This window comes from Heloderma suspectum, chromosome 2, assembly GCF_057233095.1.
Source record: "Heloderma suspectum isolate Gila_16-S chromosome 2, 16-S_ref, whole genome shotgun sequence".
NCBI lineage: Eukaryota > Metazoa > Chordata > Lepidosauria > Squamata > Helodermatidae > Heloderma > Heloderma suspectum.
The window spans coordinates 157,697,102-157,721,273 of NC_139459.1; the positions used below are offsets into that span (position 1 = coordinate 157,697,102).

At 43.5% G+C, this 24,172-nt stretch overlaps 1 protein-coding gene and 1 long non-coding RNA gene across 2 annotated transcripts in view; one reads left to right on the top strand and one right to left on the bottom strand.

Moving 5' to 3' along the window:
* Positions 1-14,238: 14,238 nt before the first annotated feature.
* Positions 14,239-19,582, bottom strand: LOC146352979 (uncharacterized). The gene is made up of 3 exons (XR_014787383.1): positions 18,733-19,582; positions 17,196-17,374; positions 14,239-16,319 (listed from the first exon to the last, which is right to left on the bottom strand). It is a non-coding gene; the product is annotated as an uncharacterized LOC146352979 (long non-coding RNA).
* A 71-nt stretch (positions 19,583-19,653) lies between these two features.
* ATP6V1A (ATPase H+ transporting V1 subunit A) overlaps positions 19,654-24,172 on the top strand; it is a 59,434-nt gene continuing 54,915 nt past the window's right edge. The window contains exon 1 of the mRNA XM_084835350.1: positions 19,654-19,743. The gene's annotated coding sequence lies outside the window, so the exon portion shown is untranslated. The remainder of the gene's footprint in view (positions 19,744-24,172) is intronic.

Below are 24,172 nucleotides of genomic sequence, written 5' to 3' on the forward strand. Positions count from 1 at the left end.
ACTGGCTTGCCCCCAGAGTACTTGGTGGGGGGCTGGATTCTGCCCCCAATTTTCCACTTCTTTGTTTTTGGAATCCCTTTTGCACAAAAGGGGTTCCAAAAAGAAAAAAAAAGGAAGGATCCCCCTTGTACTGGAGTGGGGGGACACCAAATGGGGTCCCCCCACCAGGACACCCCCTTTCCTCCCCTGCCCCACACCTCCCTACCTCCAAGAAAGCCTTTTCCCACAAGTCTGGGAAAAGGTTTTCTCCCGCACAGGAGGGGCATACAAACAGTGTGACAGATAACTGCTTTGTCAGACGAAGAGAGGTGTGAGCTTTCTTTGCATATATATATTCTGCATCTATTTTCTACCAATAAATTGTCATCCTTTTGCACAAGTGACTTTGTTTCATCTTGGTAATCAAAATAATCTACTTTGACTGGGACCTGGAAGAATCAGGACCCCAGATCAATATGAAGGCTTTGTCCACAAGGTTCTCTGCCTAGCTCAGCTTCTCCAGGTCATTGAACAAATTTGTTTCCTAAAAGCCAGGAGCTCATTGCACCAAGCACACATCCATGACATCTGTTCAGCAGGAAGACAGTTGTACATATGACATTCAATGCAATACACTGGTTTGTAGAAGTATGCTTCAGATTCGTCTGAATCCTGAATCAAGAAATGAATTGGGCCGATTCAGACGGATTCGGGCCATGACCAAATTGAAGCAGGGCTCCTCTGAAGCAGACTGAATTCAAATTTGAACATTCCTGAAGATTTGGGATTTGGAAGGTCACAGAGACACAGTTTGTCTCCCAAAAATTGATACATTTCTCCCCAGGCTCTCCATATAAGGAAAACATCAGGGGAGGGAGAGGAGAGAGTATAATTTTGTGACTGGCAACTCTAGTTCTAATCACAGTGAATGGCTTTACCAGGGTGCTCGAACTGCAGTACTTTGAGGGAAGGATGCTGAAGTAAATATGTTGCAGGGCTGATCCAGTGTTCAGTGCTCTTTGGTAGATTTCTCTCCCAGGAGCAGGAACATTAAAATGTTTTTGGTGGAGTCTGTGGGAGGGTGTAGCATTCACTGCTTGCTTAGAAAATGCCGGACATACAAGTCCTTCTGCCTTGGCTACTGTATGCTCCATTGTCTATGCTCCATCATATAACCCTGCTGTATTGAACTATCTGTGACTTCGCTGCCAATTGACCAGAAAACAAACATGTCCTAAACTGATTTTCATTCATCATACCTCACCTGCACCTACCCTCCTGAAACTTTGCAGGTTTCTTATCTAGAGATACCTCTATGGTACATGCCATTTTCATACAAATTGGAAAAAACAAAAAACATGGACTGGGGGGATGGAGTGAATTACCCCCCCAAAATTTGAACACTCCCCTTTCACAAAAAAATGCTGCACCTATCATTCTGAAATTTTGCATGTTTCTTAAGTAGGGCAAACTCTATGCTGCATGTCATTTTTGTAACAATTGCCCATGAAAACATAGGGGGATAAGTATATCCTTTTTTGGGAAACTCCCAAACTGTAAAGGCTTTTCCACAAAGCTCCCTACATCTTAGCAGGCTTTATTCCTTCAGAAGGGGCAACTGTTCCTGCAAATGTCATGTAAAGGACCCACAAACCTCTGTGACGGACCAATCACGAGCACACAATAAAAGCTTTGTATAGAGATACCCTAAATCTAGGGGGGTCCAAATACCACTGGCCAAGAAGTGTGACCTGGTGGTGACATAAACCCTAAAAGACCTGCTTGAGAGGTTTATTTTCCTGAAAGGTACACTAGGAGGTAGTAAAATAATGAGTGGCTGTGTCTGTAGTCCAAATACTAACCAGATACAATTTTTGAGGAGAATCTTCCAGCTTCTTGAAACTTTCAGGAAAGAATGCAGAAAGGCAGGATACAAATCAAATAAATAAATAAATAAATAAAATATATAGCTGGGGGGTGGGGGATCTAAATGAGGTAATTAACATACAACTTGATAGAAGTGGCCCAAGTAGTCCTAGGCATTCATAAGCCCCATCAGTCCTTTTAAATTTGCTGCAGAACCATGATATAAGTGATACATGGTGCCTCTTGAATGCCTCTGAAAGAGACTATGCATCAGTGGTGGCTGTTGGCCAATCTGACTGGTGAGATTGCGGAGGAGCTTGGAAAGGCATAACAGTTGGAAAGGCCATTTTTTCCACACACTCTCACCACTGAGACTTTAAAAAAATATTTGCAACTCATTCTCACCACCAAGCCTTTACAAATGACATTTCCAATCTCCTTCTCAATCCATAACCAACCACAATTTATTTCCACTCACCAATCTGTTGTAAAAATGCGCACGCACACACACACACCCGGTTTCCTGCAAAAGCCAAATTTTTTTTAGAACAGGAAATAAATTTTGTGGAGAAACACAACAGAATAAGGGCCAAACTAAATGTTCTCCCAATCACATCATGGAGCTACGCATTATTGTTTTCCATAGTCTCCTGTAAGCACAAGTGGTCCTGATTTGGATTGGGACTGTGGCACTTCAGGAGAGGAGGGTTTAACCTTCCCTCCACCCATTTTCATCCCAAAATTCTACTCCCCTGTATGTGTGGTGGTGGTGGTGGTGGTGGTGTTTAAAAAAAAAGTTTTAATTCAAATCATTTGAGACTTTTTTCCCTTTTTTCACACACCCATTGCATGAAAATGAGTGAGGAAAAGGTTAAAGCCTCCTCTTCCAAAGCACTATGATCCCGATCCAAATTGGGGCCACAGGCATTTTCAGGAGAGTAGGAAAAACAATCACAGATGGCTCCACTATGCGTGCTTAGGAGACTGTTTAGTTTGGCACTCCTCAGGCGAAGCACAGCACTACATGCAGCAACATACATCATGCTTCCCTATTGGAAATGGATGGATCACATGGGCAGCTGCAGGAAAGGGCAGCAACAGCCAGCAAATAGCTGAAGAATAAGGGGAACTAGAGAGAGTTGTTGGGGGAAGGAACCGGAGGCTGGGTGGGACACACACTATAGGCCTTCCCTTGCTCTTAGGGTCAGATGGATGGTCTCATGCTCTCACTCACTTAAGTCAGAAGAAAAACGAAGAGCACAAGGATCAACTACCCTGCACTGGGCTCGCTTTGCCATGACCACAGCCATTTCTATTGGCTCAGGTGGACAGCCAGCTGGAAAGTGATTTGCCTGTGCAGTCCTCACCACTACCCATTCTCCTCCCCATCTCATTTGATTGCTGGCAATGGAGTTTTCCTCTTTCTCTTTTTATACTTCTGGCTTTTTTGACTGATTGCTGGACCAGTCAGCTTTGAAAACAGTTCCCTCATGTCTTTACATGGGAAAATATTAGTTCCATTAATTTGCAATACACTTAATGAAGCCACAGATACCCACACTAGCAGTAGCAGGAAACAATGGCAGGGGATGAGTAGGCATGCACCAGCCACCAGCAAGTGACTTTAATCCTTTTTTTCCCCCTTTCTGTGGGGATGGTGGGGCTCTGACCCCTCACTCTCTGCCTAGCACTGTGCCTGCTGTACATTTTATTCTAATAGGTACAATTCATACTCTCACATCAATCGCCTGTTAATATCCTGTGACAGGAATGGAAATATCAAAGAAGCAAATATTGGGTCCAGAACTATTTCTGATCACACACTATTATTAATACAGAATAACAAATTTAATAGCAGAATGCATAGTTAGAAATTAAATCCACATTTAATTGTTAGACAAGGAACAAGCAATAAGTTACAGCAGCATATTATAAATGTTTAAAAGGAAAATATAACTTCTGAAATGCCTTCACACATTATGTGGGGTTCAATTAAAGCTGTCCTGTGGGACCACCGTATTAAGGAAACGAGCTATATTAAAAGAGAGAGGCTTTCTTACAGAACAGTCATAGGTGAGAAGGTTTGCATAAAGCAAAGAAGAAATCACAAGCCCTACTGCAATTACAAATCAAGAAATGTGAACTTCAAACCCAGGATATACTTGATTATTATAATGAAATCAAACTATAAATTTTTTTTTATGAATTTGGTAATAAATGTTCTAAATTGTGGGCTAATTATATAAGAAGCACATCTCCCTTTCACTATTCCCTATAGTCCTCCTCCTTAGCTAGAAATCTCAATTCCCTTGGGGGCCAATTGTCCTACATCCCCAGCCACTGGAAGTTAGTGCTGATCAGGAGCTCACACACAGCTGCCCATGTTTATTCCAATGAAGCCCTCCCATCAGATTGGCTGCAGCCCCAGTTGGGCCTATCTATATCAGGCGACAGGCTTGCAAGGGAGCCAGCTCTCCAAGTGTAAGGATTCCCAGTGACAAAGCATTAGCAAACAAGCAAGTTAAACACCTGTATGAATTCAGCAGCAGGGTGAAGAAACCTGGGCATTCAACTCTCCCCTCCCTATGGATAGTAACTGTAAATAATTATAAATAAATTCCCCACCTTCTCCTAGTAGCAGCTTAGTTTTCCAGGTAAACAAAACACAAAATAGTAATAATAATTTTAAAAGTTATGAAGGTAGAAAGCCAGCAGGTGTGTGCAGGGGCTATCCAGTCTATTGCACTGAGTGCCACATGTACAACATCTGCCAGCTGGACAGGAGTCATGGGTGTGTCCTCGGTGTAATGAGCTCCTGGTTCTCAGAGAACAAGTTTGTTCCCATGAGGCCAAGGTTGCTGACCTGGAGAAGCTAAGAGAGGCAGGTGGATGAGACCTTCAGGGACCCATTAGCTGTGTCCCACTCTCAGGGTGACTGCTCCTCTGCTGTCATGGGGGTCTCAGTGAAGGAAGGCATCTTTCTGAGGAAGAGGGAAATAATCCCTTAGAAGGGACCCATTCTCCAGAAGATGAGCAAATATCCTCTTGCACTGAGGATGTGCCGGGGTGGTGGTGGTTGTGATAGTGGGAGATTCAATTATTAGACACAGAGAGAGCTGGGTTTGTGATGGGTGAGTAGACTGCATGGTGAACTGCCTGTCTGGTGCAAAGTTTGCAGATAGCAAGCTATCTAGACAGCCTAGTAAATAGACCACGACCACTGACTCCACCCTGGCACTACATTGGTACCAACAATGTGGGGAAATGTAGTCATGAGGTCCGTGTTACTAGGTAGGAGGTTGAAATCCAGGACCACCAAGGTGGCTTTCTCTGAAATGCTACCCATTCCATGTGCAGGGCCAGCTAGACAGGCGAAGCTGAGGAGTCTCAATCAATGTGTGGATGAGACAGTGGTACAGGGATGAGGGATTCCGATTTGTTAGGCACTGGGGAACATTTTGGGACAAGCTGGGCCTGTACAAGAGGGTGGGTGCGCCTGGGTACACCAGTTGCTGGGGAACATGGGCGGGAGGGTGCTAGTGCACTCGTGTCCTGCTTGAGGGTTCCTAGTCAACAGGTGGTTGGCCACTGTGTGAACAGAATGCTGGACTAGATGGACCCTTGGTCTGATCCAGCATGGTTCTTATGTTCTTTTTTAAAAAAAGCGAAATGCTAAAATTAGCACAAAATCAGAGAGGGGAGCAAGTTCTTACCCACAACAAGAATAATTATTTTATACGTATTTTATTTAAATGTTTACTTCTACCAATCCTACAGTTGAACACATTATGAAATTTTTTAAAGAAGCCCTGTAACAACCCTCCTTCTAAAGCTCAGATCCAAATGCCTTGGTAGAGTGTTACTGAGTAGTTAGGTCATAAAAGGGAAGAAAACCCCTCTCCTGGTTCTTGGTCAGAAATCCTCAATCCACACTTCCCATTCAGATTGGGCATGGGGTGAAATATTCATTGTCAATACTTACAGGGACAGAAGGGAAACAGAGGATACATAAAATAGCAAACTAAAGCAATATTCAGTCTAGCTAGGCCTCACAGACTCAAATTTACTCTTCCATGACATTCATCTGAGAAGGCCTCACACAACTCCACCTGCTTGTTGAGAGAGAAGCCAGGGTCCTGAACAGTAACACAGCCAATTATGCAGGGACCCCCAATCTCAAAGTAACAGGAACTCCACCCCCTTTTATCAAGGCTAGCCAACAGAGGAGAGCAAGGGAGCCACACACCCCACTCACACACATGACTCACCAATCAAGTACAAATCATCTATAGAGCGAGCACACACCTGCTCCTTTTTAGGCTGGACAAAGAAAGGGTCTAGCTGTTAATTAAGGGAAAGATAGTAGGCCCACTACCAGTAAACCCCCTATCTCTAAAGGAGACTTAGGGCTTCTCCACACCAGGTTTTTTATCCCGCAATTTACCAGGGCTTCTGCTTCTGGATTCTTTGCAGGATTAAGATTAGCTCCTTACATGGGCTGACATGTGTGTTTTTTCCAGGGACTTCCTTTGTTGGCAAGTTCTTACATGTTTCATTATACAACCACTAGATGGTGCTGTGGTATAGCAGAACTGTGCAATTACACACTGCCATTAAAGCAGATTAACATTTATTGCTGCATTATCTTTTAAAAACCAGGATAAAGGTCAGAAAGCCCAGGAGGCGCCCTGGAGGTTGATGACATCGTGTAAAGGACCCGTAAACTTCCGTGAGTGACCAGTCATGAGCATACAATAAAAGCTTCCTGTAGAAATGCCCTTAATAGAAGCATGTGCATCTGCAGGAATCTTTCTGGTGTGGGGCAGCAAAGCTGCATAGCAGTTTGTGGTTGTAATTTACATGCACAGCATGCACCACTACGAGACACCTATGCGCTTTCCTTGTGTGTGCTCTTTGTTGCTTAGCATCACATTCCATGACATTTAGAAGCCTGTCCAGAGTAGTAGAAGACCCTGAGAATTTAACAGCACTAATGCAGAAGAGTGTTATAGTCAAGAAACATCATGAACTCCAAGAAAAGTTATTCAGAGTGAGGGATAAAACACACACAGGAACAAGGGGGGGGGGGACAAAATGCACAAACACAGTACCCCTGTCTTAAGACTATATTGTATATTTTATGGAATCATTGCCCTTATCTAAACCTTTGACAACTTCACATGTCTCGTCCTAGAATTATACCCTTCATCTTGGAAACATTGGTGAACACTATCTAAACAGTCTGCCCTAACCTGGTGCCCTCCAGTTGTTTTGGACTATACCCAGCATTCCAGACCGCAGACCATGCTGGCTGGGGCTGACTGGAGTTGACATCCAAAACACCTGAAGGGCACTGGTTGGGGAAGGCAGCTCTAGAGAGTAGCAGTGGAGTCTGTGGGGAGTGTTTTAGCAGTGGAAGGAGAAATAGGTATGTTTGATTGGGTTCTAGACTGGACTACTCACTTTACTTTTCACATTGTTATCAGCTACTTTTTACATCAGCTAATAATATTACAATTGCAAGGCTTGAATGTTGAACGACAGCAATGTTCTTTTGGGATTGCATATTTTTCCTTGAACTGTACATTTTGTGTATGGTTGTGCATTAAAAAAAAAAAACCCGAATAGCATCAGAGAACAGGTCTACCATTTCTGGTAGATCTGGTGACTGAGCAGTGATAAGGCCTGGGCACCAGGTCTACCAAGAGAGGTAGAGCTGGCCTCTGAGAGATTTGTATACCAGGTCCATCTTTTCATTTCTCTCGTGCTGTCCAAAGAAAAGCAATTGGAGGACAGTGAGGTTAACTCACAGAAACTAAGACCAGCAGTTTCAAGTGTCTGTCAACAAACAACCTTGACATACAGGAAGAGGTGGGAGTTGACAGTGGAGGAGAGAACTGCACTCTTCAGGGAAGAGCAACTGAAAACTTTCTGGAGGAGAAAGCAACAGGCAAGAGAAATCATTGCCGTAAGGGAACAACAAGAGAGAAGTGGAATTGGAGCTGGAGGATGGGCTTCAGCAAATAAAAATTACTTCGATGGGAATGATCATGTGGATGCAGAGCACAAAGGTCTGCCCAGGGGTGGAATCCAGGAATGGGGAATAGACTCTCAGGATTCCAGCAACAATGGTTGGACAGAGAAAATAGCAGAAGGCACTAGTAATGTGTTCCTGGCTGCAGAAGAGCTAACATTGTTGGGAGGTTTATCAAAGGACACTCTGATTAACCAGTACTTGAGGGAGCCAGCAATTGGGGCAGTAGGGTCCCTGTTTGACTGGTGTATCCTAGCAGTCCAGGCTAGGTATCCTGTTGCGATGGATTGGGAAGAGCTGCTGCCTTTCTGGCATACCAGTGAGGAGGCAGCAGACCAATTGAGAGCAATGGCTATGCAGACAGGAACGTACCAGCAAGGATTTAACAGACCAGATGCCCAGCCTCTTACAGCTGGCATGACAGCACAGTTAATGAAAGGAGCTCTAGCCCAAATGTGTGGTCCATTATTAGCACTGCTGGGGCCTGCAGCAGGAAACCTCATTGGGGAAATAGTAGTTTTAATAGAGCAATTGGGAGACATCGAAAGGGAAAATGTCTCTAACAAGTTAAGGGAGCTACCCCAACAGCCCCACCTGAGAACCAGTTATACCCTCTGTTGCCACATGACAGAGCGGAGGAATGGGAAATCAACCCTAAAAAGATTCAGCGCCCTGCCCAGGAGATGCAATTCCTGGGGGTGGTATGGGCAGATCCTGTCAGACACCTGTAAAAGTGCTCAGTGTGATTGCCTCTTTGGAGGACCCTACTTCTAAAACTGAAGCCCAGCATCTGGTAGGCTTGATGGGCTTTTGGAGGCAACACATACCCCACTTGGCCCAGATACTGAGGCCCATCTATCAGGTGACATGCAAGAGAGCTCAGTTTGAGTGGGGGGAGCCACAGCAACAGGCTTTATCTGATGCTAAGGCAGCAGTGGCATCTGCCATGCTATTGGGGCCATACTTCAAAGGGCAGCAATTTGAGCTGCAGGTGTTGGCGAATACTGAAGCAGCAGTATGGAGCTTATGGCAAAAGGAGCCTTCAGGCAAACAGGATTTTGGGATTTTGCCCTTGGGATTTTTGTCCTGATGTTTGCCCAATGTTAATTACTCTCCCTTTGAGCGACAACTTCTAGCATGTTATTGGGCCCTTGTGGACACTGAACGGTTAACAGGGCAAGACCCTATAGCCATGAGACCTGGTATCCCAATTACAAATTGGGTAAAAGATGACTCAGCTAGCCTGCAAGTTGGTAGGGCACAGCAGTCCTCCATAATCAAGTGGAAATGGTACATTGTGGAGAGAGCAAAACTGGGGCCCCAGCAGGTGAGTGCCCTCCAAGAAAAAGCGTTAGTCTTAACACCCACTGGAGAGGAGATACAAGAAAGCCTTAAGATGAACATAGAGACATCCCCAGTGCATGAAGCCCCACCATATGCCCATGTGACTCACAATGAAACCTGGTTCACAGATAGATCAGCCCAGGACCAGGGAAATATAAGGATATGGCAAGCAGCAGCCATTAATCCTAGGAGGCAAATCACACTCTCCAGGGCTGGGAAAGGCAAGTCCAGCCAACATGCTGAACTAATGCCAGTGTTAATGGCAATTGAACAAGCTGTAGAACAGCAGTCCAATGCCGTTTATATATACACTGACCCCTAGGCAGTATACAAAGGATTGATAACCTGGTTCCCCAAGTGGAAACAAAGTGGGTTTTATATACACAATTGTCCTTTATGAGGTCAAGAGATATGGGAGCAAATCAGTCAATTAGTCCAATGCATTGAAGTATACGTTAAACACGTAGATGGACATACTTCAGGAGCACCTAAAGCTCTGTACAATCAGGCTGCTGACCAACCAGCTAAGGTTCGGGCAGTGCTACCTGTACAGCAGTGGTCCCCAACCTTTTTGGGACCAGGGACCAGTCTGTGGAAGACAACTTTTCCACGGACTGGGGAGGGGAAGGGACTGGGCCGCAGTAGGGGTGTGGGAACCCCCCTTACCTTGGGTCCACGGGGGGGGGGTGATCCGTTCCTCCCCCCCCCGGAATCCTCGTCGGCCCTGGCCGGCTCCGCTCCGTGGCGAGTCTGCGGAGCTGCTGGCTGGCTCCAGCTGGTGGAGGACTTCCGGCCGCTGGGACACAAATGGTGTCCACATAGCAGACGCCATTTATGTCACTGTTCTTTGCAGTAATAGACTATTACTGCAAAGAACAGGGCTGGAGCCGGCCGGCAGCTCCGTGGACTCACTGCGGAGCAGAGCCGGCCAGGGCCAATGAGGATTCTGGGGGGGAGGGACGGATCGCCTCCCCACCCGCAGACCCAAGGCAAGGGGGGGTTCCCACACCCCTACTGCGGCCTGGTCTCTAACAGGCCACAGACCGGTACCGGTCCGCAGCCCAGGGGTTGGGGACCCCTGCTGTACAGGATCAGGCAGAAGAACTGTCAACATTGGCTCGATGGGCTCATGAGAAGTCTGGGCACCTAGGTGCCAAAGCTACTCAAGAATGGGCTGTACGCAGAAGCATCTCTTGCCCTGTGCATGTGGTGGCCACAGCAGCCACCACATGTGAGCTATGTCTAAAGCTCAAGTAGATGCCTCTTGCAAAAGTCCCAATGGAACAGTTACATAGAGGTGAGGGACGACGACAGATATAGCAGATGGATTATGTATGTCCTCTGCCTCAGTCTGGGAGGTGGCAATACTTGCTGACAATGGTGGATACCTTTTCAGGGTATCTATTGGTATATCCATGTGCTCAGTAACAAAATACTATGTAACAAAATACTATGAAGGGGTTCGATGCCTTGATTAGACAATACAATATACCTGTTCACATCCGAGCTGACAATGGGAGTCATTTTACAGGTACAGATGTAAGGGACTGGGCTAATGAGTGGAATATCCAGTGGGTGTATCGCATACCCATCATCTCAAGCATCTGGACTAATTGAAAGAATGAATGGGTTGTGGAAGCAGAAGTTAAAACAGCTGACCCCAGACCATACTCCGAAAAAGCAGGGGACTGTCTGGAAACAGGCTGAATCAGAGCTAAACAGCCACCCCCTAGGTGTGGGTCAAACACCCTTGCAACGTATGGTGGGTCTGGTAGTGCCTATACCAGTGGAGCACCTTAAGGTGTGGAAGATCCAGCCATATGGAGTACTGCTCCTCCAGGCAACACCTGACAGCACAGGAGCTGATCTCAGCATGCCAGAGGAGGTGGTGGTACTTGCCGGAGGGTGGGTCACCATACCCCTTGGCACAGGGATCACACTGTCTTGTGAAACGTTTGGGCATAGTGCACCATGATCTGGTTTGGCCCTTAAAGGAATATAGGTGTTAGGAGGGGTGTGGATGCTGATTTTCAAGGTGAAATAAAGGTGCTACCACACAATGCTGATACAGAAGATATAATCCTTCAAGCTGGTCAGTGTATAGCACAGCCAATTTGTGAAAGGATTAGCACACCCACTATTCAGGAAATGGCAGGCCCTGGCCCACCAACAGGCCAGGAGCATAAAGGATTTGGATCTACAGATAGGAATTTGATACCAGGACAGAAAGTATGGGTTCTTTACCCAAATCAGACAGAAGCCACCTTTTGGGTTTTACTGCTTAATACCTCTTCTCCTATTTGTCTTGATGTGCTAGGAATAATGAAAATTGCATGATTCTTGAAGGTGAAACAATGGTGTCAATAAGCTGGGGTATGCTGCCAGGAAACTGCAAGAAACCCAACTGGCTGAATTTTGTTAGACCACGCACTGATATGACAAGAAAGTGGGAAAGGCAAGTTTGGTCCTGGATTGGATGCTAGCATGAAACCCCACTAATGATCATAAAATGGAAGTGCCATAAGGGAATAGTGGCATCGGTGCAGGGGCCAGATTCAGAATACACTGCCTTGGTCTCTGTCCAGTTAGAGCATAAACCTAGATGGAAAGGATTGTGGGTGGCATCTTCTGTACTGTTGCCACCCAATGGTGAAATTCACCAAGAAAATCTTCCATATGATACTCTACTAGAACCATGGTATTTCTTTGGTCCTGGATATCTTTATGAAGTTATACATACAGTATTTACATTATGTAGATAATGTTGTTAACATCTTGTTAACACTACCTTTTGTCTTGTATGTATGAAATCAGAAATTTAAAAAAATGACATGGGTGCTAATCCTAATGCCAGTGTGGGTACCTACTGGGGTCTGCCAGCCAATGATTTCACCAAGGGCTTCAATTCAATGCTGTATGAATAACAACCGATCCAAGAACTGTCGCCACTTGAGCAATCAGTCCTTGGCACAGCGACAGTGACTGCCGAATACCCAAGGCAACTGTACAATTGAAGTTCAACCATGAAAAGCATTTTGAAATTGTCATGGCATTCTGTACTTATCTTTTTGATTGCTGTTTTCGTATTACTCTACCCATGTGTACCTTATATGTTAAGGTTAAGCAGCTGTAAAGTGCAAACCATTATCTGGCAAAGCGAGACAAGGAAAAGTGATACAGCATGAAAGAGGAGTTGTGCATGTCAAGGGGTGGAATGTAGGGGAAATTCCCCAAAAGACCTTTGTATATCAAGATCGTGTGACATGCTACAACTGCTTCTTTTATGCCTGAAACACCTGTGAGACATTAAAAACCAGGTCTCTTAGGCCTCTTTAAGAGCCTTCTAGCTTCTTGGCCTGACTCCTTGTTCTTCAGACAAGTTAGGATGGTATGGCCATGGAAGGCAGGGAGGATCTCTTTGGCTGTGGTCCACCTGCTAATTTAGCTTATCTTTTGGGCAAGATGAAAAAATGCCTAAACATCATGAGACCATCACAACAAGTGTGATTGATTAGGGAGCTGTGAAAGACAGCAAGTAGACATGGGAGATTTTGAGTATATAAGTCCCTCCAGAGCGTCACTCAGTGGAGCTTCAGCACAGACCGGGACTGCAGAGGTGCTGCGCATTGGCCAACCGGAGTCTCTCCACTATCATTATCTGGGGCTCCTGACAGCAGAACGGAGGAGTAAGATAGTTTACTAAGGTTTGCTTTATAAAATCATATGCTTAACTGTAATATTCTGCCTGCTATATTTAATCAAACTTTTTGACTCTTACTCCCTTGTGTGGTCATTGCTTTGAATCCAAAAAAGAACGTCTCTGCCTTTGGCAAAACACATGGCCAGAAATGGAGAGGCTTGTAGATCCTGCAGAGCCATGTTCTCTCTGTTCCCTCCCCTCCTGGGGCACAACCCGTTCCTATCCTACCCAAGCCTCTTCTAAGATCAGAACAGCGGTCTTGGAAGAGATCTCTGCAGAGCTTACCACAGTGACCACAAGGGGCAGGAGGAAATCCCCACTTGGATTTCCCCTTCCAAGGTCGTAGTATCCAAGTTTGGATGGCACATAATAACCTCCCATTGGCCTGATTGGGAGCTGAATATTCAAAATGGCTACAGAATATGCCCAGCATGCACCACAGCAAATTGTGGATTAAGTTATTAACCCACAATTTGCTGCTATTACATGTGAACCAGGTCACACATTTCTGTAGCCACAGTGAGTTGATTACCCCACAGCAGCAGCCACATGAGGGAAGTGAAAATCACTGTGCCTAAGATAATTACTCATTCTTCCTGTTTATTGTTTGAAAGAATTTGTATTACAAATGCCAATCTAATCTAATTTCTGTCAAACGTTAAGGGTGGAAAACTGGGGAGAGACGATGTTAGCCTTACCCTCACTAGGTAGTTTGTATATAAGTTTAATCGCTTAGGTTATAAATTTAGTCAGTTACTTTATGACACATATAGGCAATCCTATATGTGGGCTGTGGGTTGCATGTGGCCCTCGGAAGTCTTCAGTGCAGCCTACGTGGCTGCATAAGCTGCCTCCATCTCCATCAAGTTTTCCAGCAAATGGCTCTCCCACAAGTCCACTGCTCAGCTGTTTGGTGGGCTGGGGGGAGCACAATTTTCTTGTGGAGGACAGTAATGACCCTTCCGGCTATTCTCCCCATGTAAATTGCATTCCTTGCAGCCCAGTGGACAGCTGAGCTATGGGCTTGTAGGAGCACAATCGTGATTAAGAGGATGGCACACAGGAAAAGTTAACCCTCCTCTTCCCATGTGCCAGTCCTCTCCATAGTGCACCAAGTGAATACTACTGTTGCCCAGCTTTGAAAACTCCCAAGAATCTCTCCTAAGACACACAAAACTCTATGGCATGATCTATTAGGATGATGAATGATAACATTATCACATAAGCTTGCTTGTAGAGAACCTGAGTGATCAAAAACAGTGTAAAGAAATCAACTCACATGTGGTGTACTTAAATTTGTTAGTTCATTATTATTTTGAAAAATTCAAAAAGAAAAGAAAATATTTTTTTGAATATATTTTTATTTATTTTATTTTTATAAAGGAAATAAACAATACCAAAATTACCAACAATCTAATCAATACTTCAATTTCCCAACAGTACAATATTCTGATAAGGACACCACAATAACAAAGACAGAAGAAAAAAGAGAAAAAGGGGAAAAGGGAGGAGGAAAGGAAGTGAAGAAAAAAAGAAAATTTCCCTCCCCTTGCCTCTCCCTCTCCCACCCCCGCTTAAAAAATTAAGTTTAAACTCCAACACCCCCCAGGCTCCGATGCCATTCTATTTTAAAAACTATATCTATAACCTTAACAATCTTACAGTTTAATAAACAACCTTACATTTCTATATCATATCATCAATCTTATATCAAGGAAACAGGTCTACAATTCATTCTTAAAAGCCTATATTATTAGTAATAATAATAATGAAATATATATATATTGTATTATATAATAATACTTAATATAAACCTTCAACCATCAGTAATAAATTTTATACTAGATATATTATCTATTTTAAAATCAAAATATTTAAAAAGCAAGAAAAAATAAAAGAAAAAAGAGAATGAATCAATATAAATGTAATAATTTATCTTCTGAATTAGCCTGAGTCATATAGACTAAGCACAAACAGTTAACAAAGCTTCTTTAAATATTCCAGTTCATGGGGTTGTAACAGAATTCTCACGCATTTTTACATTAAGCCAAGCCTCCGCCATTTCATGATTTAAAAACTTCTTCATCTGACCTTCAGACACAATACAAAGTGTAGCAGGATATTTTAAGTAATATTGTAAGTTCATTTGTTTTGCCATATTCTTTGCCTTGATAAATTGCCTTCTTTTATTCACCACCTCTTTGATGTAGTCTGGGAATAACATAACTTTATCTTGTTTCCAGGAAAGGCTTCCAGCCTCCCTTGCCAAGCGCAGGATATAATTCTTTGTGGAGACTTTTACAAATTGAACTATGATGGTGTAATCAGTCCCTTTAGCATTTGGCACATGAAATGCCTGCTCAATATCAAGTAAATAATCAGATGAAATAGGGAGTATCTCATGCAAAAGTTTATCCACAAAAATAGACAATTTTACATCATTAGGCAGACTTTTAATCCCAATAATCCGTATACTGGATCTTTTCGTGAAGGCCTCCAGTTGAGAGATTCTATCAGAGATATTTTTAAAACAAATTTGTGATGTAGTTTCATTTCCTACCACTCGGTTTTCAAGCTCGTTAATTTTCGTCTCCATTTTTTGCCGTGACGCATTAATTAAATCTACAGCTCCTTGCAGGGTGGTGATAGAATTTTGGATTAAATCCAGCCTTTTGACTTGCTCTGTAAATTGCAAAGATAAAGTCTTTATCAGTGTAAATAATTACCCTATATCTTCTGTCTTCAACACTTTTGACACAGAGGATGTGGGGGGAGTAGATGCCAGCTCCTTTCTTCTCCTCAGCACATACATGTTTCTCTCAAACAGATCTTGCAGGTCCTCAGATGTTCTTAAATATTGTTAACGTTTCTTAAATCATCTCTCAGAGGTTGTTGATATTTCTTAAAGCATATATTATTATGGAACACGTCAGCCCTGTTTTCTCCTATAAAATAGGAGTCTCAGTACAGCTTTTTGCATTGGTAAAGCTCTGGGGAGATAATCCTGGAATCCAGCCCCCCCACTATCGCGTGGGAGTTACCTTTCTCCAAGATGTTGTCCAGAGCTGTTGCCTTGCCCCCCCTTTCCATTCCAGGGGGGAAATGAAAAGGTTTTTCAACCTTTTAAAAGGCTTCTTTGAGAAAGCTCCCACGGACACCCGTGGGAAGCTACCAGAGCGACATCGGTCGCAACCGGAAGTCAAAAAGAAAAGATTTCTTAAAAGAAAAATCCCATGGATCTAAAGCCTTTATGTCAAATATAAATAATATGTTGTTAGCAGAGACACATTGGGAGCCAGAGAGCATAAAAAAGACATGGGGAAAAAGATTTAGGAATGGAAATGTCCAAAGCCTCCTGGTCTGCATTCTGGGTCAAGAGACCACTGAAATCTCTGCCTGCATTAGTAAGAGAAAAATAAAAGTAATTGATAAGTGGTTGTTGACACCATTAAGGCTACACTTTATTTGTAAAATGAATTCACCTTTTTGTTGGAAAGGATGCAGGAACTGTGGCGCATATGTAGTAGAAGTGTACTGTAGTGAATCATTTTGGGGAACTAGTACATAAAAAGACTGATTTTATAACAAAACAACAATTGGCTCTTGACCTGCTGTTAATGTTGTTTTTGATGGTCAGAATGAGGGTATTTTACATAAGGATGTGATTGTCTTCTTGGTGGTAGCAGCATGGCAGGAAATTGTGTTGCACTGGAAGACCAAGCAACAGTATTCCACTGAGCTTTGTTACACTGGCTCTGATTAAAAACTCACCCATAGAATTCATTTGATGAAGTATCTGGTTAAACAGGACTGTTTCATTATATTTAGCATTGATTTATTACTTTTCTGAATCAAAATAGACAAGAGACGTCTCAGCATCAAACATTCTAGAAAGATCAAATTTGTTGAATTGTGGATAAATGGCATTCCTCATGTGTTTTCTTTATTGCACAAAATAGACCTCTTTTATGTATAATTTCTGAGACTGCATTTACCGCTTTGTTATGGTTTGTTAAAAATGTGTTTGTGTATGTTGTCTTCTGTCTATATTCTGTCTACAGTGATATTACAGTGATGACTCAAGATCTGTAAACTGGATGAAGATAATTTAATAAAAGTTGTAATTTAAAAAAATTAATATGATTGCTTGGCTGAGAGGGCTCACCCAGGGTATTTGGGTGAGGAAGGATTTGTGCCCTCCTTAGGATGTATTGCTTTTGAACATCCCTATGTTGAATAAACACCTATTTGGGGAGAAAATCACAGTCTTACCTGGTGAATTTCTGTTCTTCTTGGAGATGGGCATTCATTCTACCCACCATTTATACTTTCACAAATTCTCTTATCTTCTTCAGCCTTTCTTCAATGTTTAGAGTTGTTAGATCAGGTTCCCTACTAGTTTTCTCTTCCTGGGGATCTCCGTCCTGCCACCATTTGTCTTGTTAAATATACTATTAAAGTGAGATTTATTAATGATTTTGCTTGTTATTTATTTATTTATTGTTGAAGGCTTTTTGACAATCTGGGTCTATAAGGGCACAATCCTATGCATGTTTAGACAGAAAAAAGTCCTACAACTCCCAGGAGGCCCCAGCCAGCTATGCATGTTTCTGTCTAAAACATGCATAGGAATAGAATTGCGCCCTAAGGCACCTTCCTCCTCCAACAACAGGATTTTAGCCCTTTGTTAAACTCCTATTTAGGATAGCAGAAGTTCACCAGGTAGGAATTTAATTGCTGTCCAATTAGGGTGCAATCCTATCTGGATAGGTGGCTGCCGCCAAACTTGGAGGCGACCACCTATCCAATGCAGGGCACGAGCAGCGCAGAGGGGATCATCCCCTCTGCTCTTCAGCCGCCCTGCATTCACGGCTAGATAGCCAATTTTGGCTGTCTAGCTGTGGGAAGTTGCGGGGGCGGACACTGGACGATGCATAGGCAGTGTTGGAACGGCACTTCTGCCCTCCCTGTCCCCAGGAATGCCCCATTTTTGCGGCTCCGTGCTCCTCTTACAAGCACAGAGCTTGAGGCCGATCCGCGCTGCCTACGAGGCAGAGTGGGAGGGGGTGGAAGTCAGTTCTTAGGGTACTGACCTCAGAGAGCAGGCTATCCTATCACTGTCTAGCCACTGACTAGCGGCCATAGGATTGGGCCCTTAATTAATAATTTAATTTAATTGCTGCAAAGAAGACCACAGATCCACAGAAGGCCAAATCCAGTGCTCAATACATGCAGAAGCACTTTTAGATATTAAAAACGCAAAGAAATTATAATTTTCACAGGAGGTAAGACCCGAGTTAGAAAAAATGCTACTTGGGAGGCGGGGGAATGAGACCTTGTGCCCAATCACAGCTATGTTCAAATCTTGGATGTTTCCATTGATTTCTAGCGACAGCTCTCACTTCCACCCCAGGGATATTTAAAAATTGCTTCCCAATGGGAACTTGGAAATGATGTATCTACGCAATTAGATATGACTTCCAATTTTATCTCTCTGCTCTCATCACCACGCCCATTGTGGAACTTGACATGTGATCATGCGAACTTCTCTCATTTGACGGGGAGGGCGAATTAGAGTGAAACATTGCTGAACTATGATTTCGCTATAGGCTCCCCATCCTCCACCCAGGCAGAAATGGAAACATGGCAATAGGAAAATTCAGGATTTTACTGAAGCTGTGACTGAGCAGTAAGCGTCCCTACAAAAAACAGAAAATATCAGTGGACAGAAGTACACATTCTTTCTTACTCAGTTCTTACTTCGTGTCAGTGGAAAGGGGCTCTGAGGGCACAATGTAACAAGTCTTACCTGTACTGCAACTTCGGTGATGCTTTCTATAGTGGGATTTTTGTGAGGAAATCCAGTTTAGCCTCAGTCCCACCTCTACATTGCAAGGCTGGCATAACCTTGCTCTTGTTCTCTCAGTCACGCTCCCCCAACCTGCAATACAGGTATAGTAACCCTGCAGTACTGTTGTATGATACTCTCTCAGGCTCAGCCCTGCCTCCGATGCAAGGTGGAATAACAGCACTGGACTATACTGCAAGAATGCCACTCTTTCAGCCTTAGCCCTATATCCAACCCACAATAAGGATATAGTTGTTATCACTCTCTCAGCCTAACCCCAGCCTACAGGGCTTTCACCATCACTCTCAACCACATGCACGTGCGCAATATGGGATAACTGGCTATGTTTACATTGGAATTTGTTTGGAGGGGGGCTATTTTTCGAATGTTTAAAAACATCTGAGTTAGAAAAGACACGAACGCCTGTCTGCTGCTACCTTTTCCTTGGGGGTGTACACGCTAGTTCCTAAACAACTATGGTGAAATCTTGGATTTCTCCATTGGTTTCAATGGGCAGTTCTCACTTTCTTCCCGCCGGGAGAAAAATGGCTCATAGTGTGAACCCGGAACGATAAACGTCACGCTCTTATTTTCGTATCTCTGTAGGTCAAACCACGTATGAGGCAAACCGATGGCATAGCATGGTAATTCACATGACTGAAATAGCACAGTCCACCGTTTTTATCATCATTTCCTTCTACTGTCTGTGTAAATCAGTTAATCCCTGGTATATAACTTGTTTTAAAGAAAAAACGAGAGACAAGAGTTCAAAGCTTATTCATCGGCTAGAGGCCACTTCCGTCCCTGCCGAAAGTCGGGCTGTCGTGAAAGACCAACAGGAAGTACAAATGCGTCACTTCCTTCAGCGTATGTGCCCTCAGTCTACTGGAGGAGGGTAGGACGGGGAGAGCGTCGGTCGCTCGTGTTGCCGGTCGCTGTGGAGAGCGTTGCTGGTCCAGTCACTAGTCCTAGGTGAGGTCTTCGGAGGTCGCTGACTCGTGTTCGTTGGCGTGAAGCCCCCTCGTTTCGCCTGCCAGCGGAGTGGGGAGAGCTCCTCCGGCGCTTCCGCGATTTCCCAGTAACTGCAAGCATCGCCCCGCCGCGCCCCGCCCCGCCAGTGCCTGCCTTTGTGTCGGCCCTCAAGGGGGGAAAGTAGTCTTGACCTTAGCAGCACCTTGAGTCCGCCAACGGCCCGTGGGCATTCCCCCTCCGGAAAGGGTGGTTATGGCGACGTTTTTGGTGTCTGTTTCCGACGGAACAGCTTCGGATGATTCACACTAGCCAAGCCAGACACACACCGCGAGGCAAGACTAAAAACGAACAAGCAACCGGTTTTATCAGAGGTCTAGTTCCCTTCTCTGAACTCCATGCCCCAGTTATTTCTTCATAGTGTTCGTTATAAAACTGTAATTTAAGAGAATCGGGATTTATTTTTCTTAGCTTTCCAAATTGTTCTTCTTGTAAAATATGTAGTTGGCTAAAATCGTTTTTGTCCTTTTATAACGCCAGAAACACTTTTTTTAGTGGTCTGCTCCGCAAATTCTTCCTAGATAGCTTATCATCGGTTGCTCAGGGCCCTGTATCACCGTAGTGATTGCAGTCCTTTTGTCATTAAAATGGAAACGGGGGAGGAAATGCCAGTGCTAGGAGGCGTTGGTAAAAATGAAGAGGAAAAGCTGCAGTTTGCTCTTGCTTGTCTTACAAGTTGAGTACTTGTGGATTTATTTGTTCTCTTTATAGCATTTATACCCTGCCCTTTAGCCAAAAAGGCCCCCAGAGCAGCTTACAAAGATAGGTTGCATGACAGTCCCTGCCCTCAGGCTTGCAATCGAAGATATGAATAAGGGGGAGGGAGGGAGGGAGGATATACATTGCGGGGGGGGGGGGAGCCTATTTATGAGGTGGTGAGAGTACTTCTTTTTCCTCTCCTGCTCACAGGGCAGCAGTTGGATGGAATGGCCTCTGTGAGAGGAGGAGGAGTCTAGTCTCTGGCTGTTTCTTCATTAGAATTACCTGATGAAATTAATAGTCGGTTTAAAACTAGGGAATAGTGAATTCCTATCTATTACATTATTATTCCGTTGGTTTGTTCTGTATTCTGTTCTGCTCTGCCAGTGTTCTGGTTTAACTCTGAGAGTTTGTAAAACTGATTTCTGAATTTTATCACAGTGTTTAGTTTGAATCTTTTTCTTGCATGTTACCAATGTGCATTACCTATGCCAGTGCGAAAAGGAATCATGATATGATTGTAGAAGGATTCATTTTTGTTCTGTGGTCTAATTTGTGCTACTGCTCATTAGCATTGTATAGGAAAAAAGACAAACAGAATGGCAGCAAGCTGCGCATGCATAATGGCTAGGACAACATTCAGAAATCAAAAACTGAAGAATGGAGGATAACTTAAGCATCTGTGTGCATTTTAAATGATTTATACCTCACTCTTCAATGAGTTCTCAAGCGGCTTATAAATACATTGTTTTGTCTTGATAGAGCTCCAGTTTATTGGCCCACATCCATTCCATTAACACATCCAGGCGCTGGTTTAGCAGCCTCACTGGAACTATGGAAAAGAGAAATAGTTTGTCATCTGCATATTGATGACGCTTCACCACAAACCTCTGGATGACTTCGTTCAGCAGTTTTATATAAACATTCAAAAACATGAAAGATGAAGTAAAAACGTGCAAGATCCCATAGCATAAATGCTACAGAGTTGAGCAGCGGTCCCTCAGCACCATTTTCTGAAATCAGCTGTCAAGGTAGGAATGGACCCACCTTAGCACAGAACCTCCCACCCAGACATCGCATCAAAAAGAACACAATGATTGATGGTACTGAAAGCTGTAGAGAGAGGTCCAGGAGAATAAACATGGTATCACTCCAGAAACAAGTTCAGTAATTCAGAACACAAAAACCTGGGGAGGAATTTGGAAAACATTTAGTACTTTCATTTCTCATTTTGGGCCCGTTGTGCTCACAGTAGAGTTTATTTATTGCATTGATATCCTGCCTTTTTTCCTCTTGCAAGGAACCCAAGGCGGCTTACATGATCCTCTTCCTCCATTTTGTCCTCACAACAACAACCCTATGAGGTGGGTTGGGTTGAGAGTCTGTGACTGGCCCAAAGTCACCCAGTGAGCTTCCATGGCCAAGTGGGGACTAGAACCCGAATCTCCCGTCTCCCAGTCCAACACTTTCACCACTACACCACGCTGACTCCCAAGTTGTCAGCTCCTGTGCAGAATCACTTTCCCCTTTCATCTAGAATATCGGGGATAGCCACAACTGGCTGTTAAGTTGCTCCCAGCAGCATTTCCTTGAGATTATTTACTTGTGTACAAGGTTTGGTGGCTGCCATTTTTGCGGGGGAATTGCTTCTCAACTCCAAATCAGATTGATTTAGTGATCTGTGTTTTTTCTTCTTCTCTGCCTTCCTGTGCAATGTGCAGTGCTTGGCTTTCTTGTGTGAGTCAACTGGGACTCCTCTGTAAGCACTTTTTGCAGTTCACCTGCTGTAAGTTTGTTTTTCCTTTTTATTTTGTGTTTAAATTATTAAATTAAGTATATAAACATACAATCAGTCAATAAACATTCACAATATGGAAAAGTCTTATATCTATTAAATTGTATATCCCCTTCATAAAGAGAGACTACTGTACCTCAGGTTTCTTTTAATTGTAATCTGTCTTCTTTCCAAGGAATGTATTCAGTTGGCTGAAATGTCTAAACTAATCGAGAGATCTTCACCATCCATTTTAACAGGAGAGCAGATGTGCCATGCCATTTCATGGAAGTAGTATTTTTCCTGTCGCAAATCCCGCATCAGTTGACAATGCTTTTTCCGAACTGTATCTCCCAAGTGACTAATTGGAATCAATAATAGACAGATGGAGATGGGATAATTTTATCATTTCATCTTATTCAGCGTAACAATTTCCAGAGGGGTAGTAGTGCTAATCTGTTGCTACAGCACACTCTGTTGCTTCTGTAGATAATCTTGCCCCAATATTCCTTCGTTTTTTGGCAGCTGTGTCAGGCACATAAAAAGTCAGCTTTAGGCTGCAATCTTATATGCACTTACCTGGAAATTGTTGTTGTTCAGTCGTTAAGTCGTGTCTGACTCTTCGTGACCCCATGGACCATAGCATGCCAGGCCTTCCTGTCCTCCGCTTTCTCCCGGAGTGTGCTCAAGTTCATATTCATTGCATCGGTGATGCTATCTAGCCATCTCATCCTCTGCCGTCCCCTTCTCCTTTTGCCTTCAGTCTTTCCCAGCATCAGGATCTTTTCCAGAGAGTTTTCTCTTCGCATTAGGGGGCCAAAATATTTGAGCTTCAGCTTCAGTATCTGTCCTTAAGTCCCATTAAAAACAATGGGACTTGACACATTGGGAACATTCAGGTCACTTTTTAAATATTGATTGCCAAATACAGTCTGCAATTGGTGTCTGTATCTTCCCCATATATCATTAAAAATATTTTTTATCTTCAAGGACTAATTTCTAACTTTGGGATAGCAAGCTTCTCATGTCTTGTTACATTATGATTTTCAATAGTATCCAATTATGTACGATAGATCTCTTGTTTAGATTTTGCCAAGCAAGCTTATTAATTGGCAAGCAGTTCCATTCAAGAGGGAAAAAGTGAGCTATAAATATAATAATAGATAAAATAAATACATGTTGCTCCCATTGGGGAGCATTTTTGTTAATTTTTCTTGCTGTTTGCACAAAATTCCCATCTTGAACAACCTCTTTAAACCCAATGATACCAATGATCCTATTTGTGGTATTTCCAGCTATATAAGTATTGACCTGGTTCACATGATCAAAACAGCCCGCTGTGGGTTGCATATTCAGCTCCCAACTGTGAGTTGTCATGTCATGCAATTCCGGCCAACAGGGGTTATGTGAGGGTTAAGCAACCCTTGCATAACTGGTCTATTGTAGGGTTATGCGAGGGTTGTTGTTTAACCCACGGATAACCCCTGCCAGCCAGGTTCGCATGACATGACAATGCACGGTTGGGGGTTGAAAATGCAAAATGCCATCCAGCACACACCACGGCTCACTGTGGCTTAAACAACCCACAGTGGGCTGTGAGAACTGGCCACTGAGTTGGATCCCAGTTTAGTCATACTTAGAGTAGACCCGTTGAAATCAATGGGACTTAGATTAGTCATGCTTAACCGCAGTCCCATTGATTTCCGTTATATATAAATAATAGGTGAATAGGAGGATGAATACTTCTTAAGATTTCTCACAGACTTCCATTCCATGAGTGAGGTATTTACATGCACTGGTGGTTTTTTACTTTTAATCTTTAGTGTGGCAGAATAACTAATGGTTATCTGATGGAATTGAGTACTAACAAATACCTATCTGGACCAAGATTGATCCATT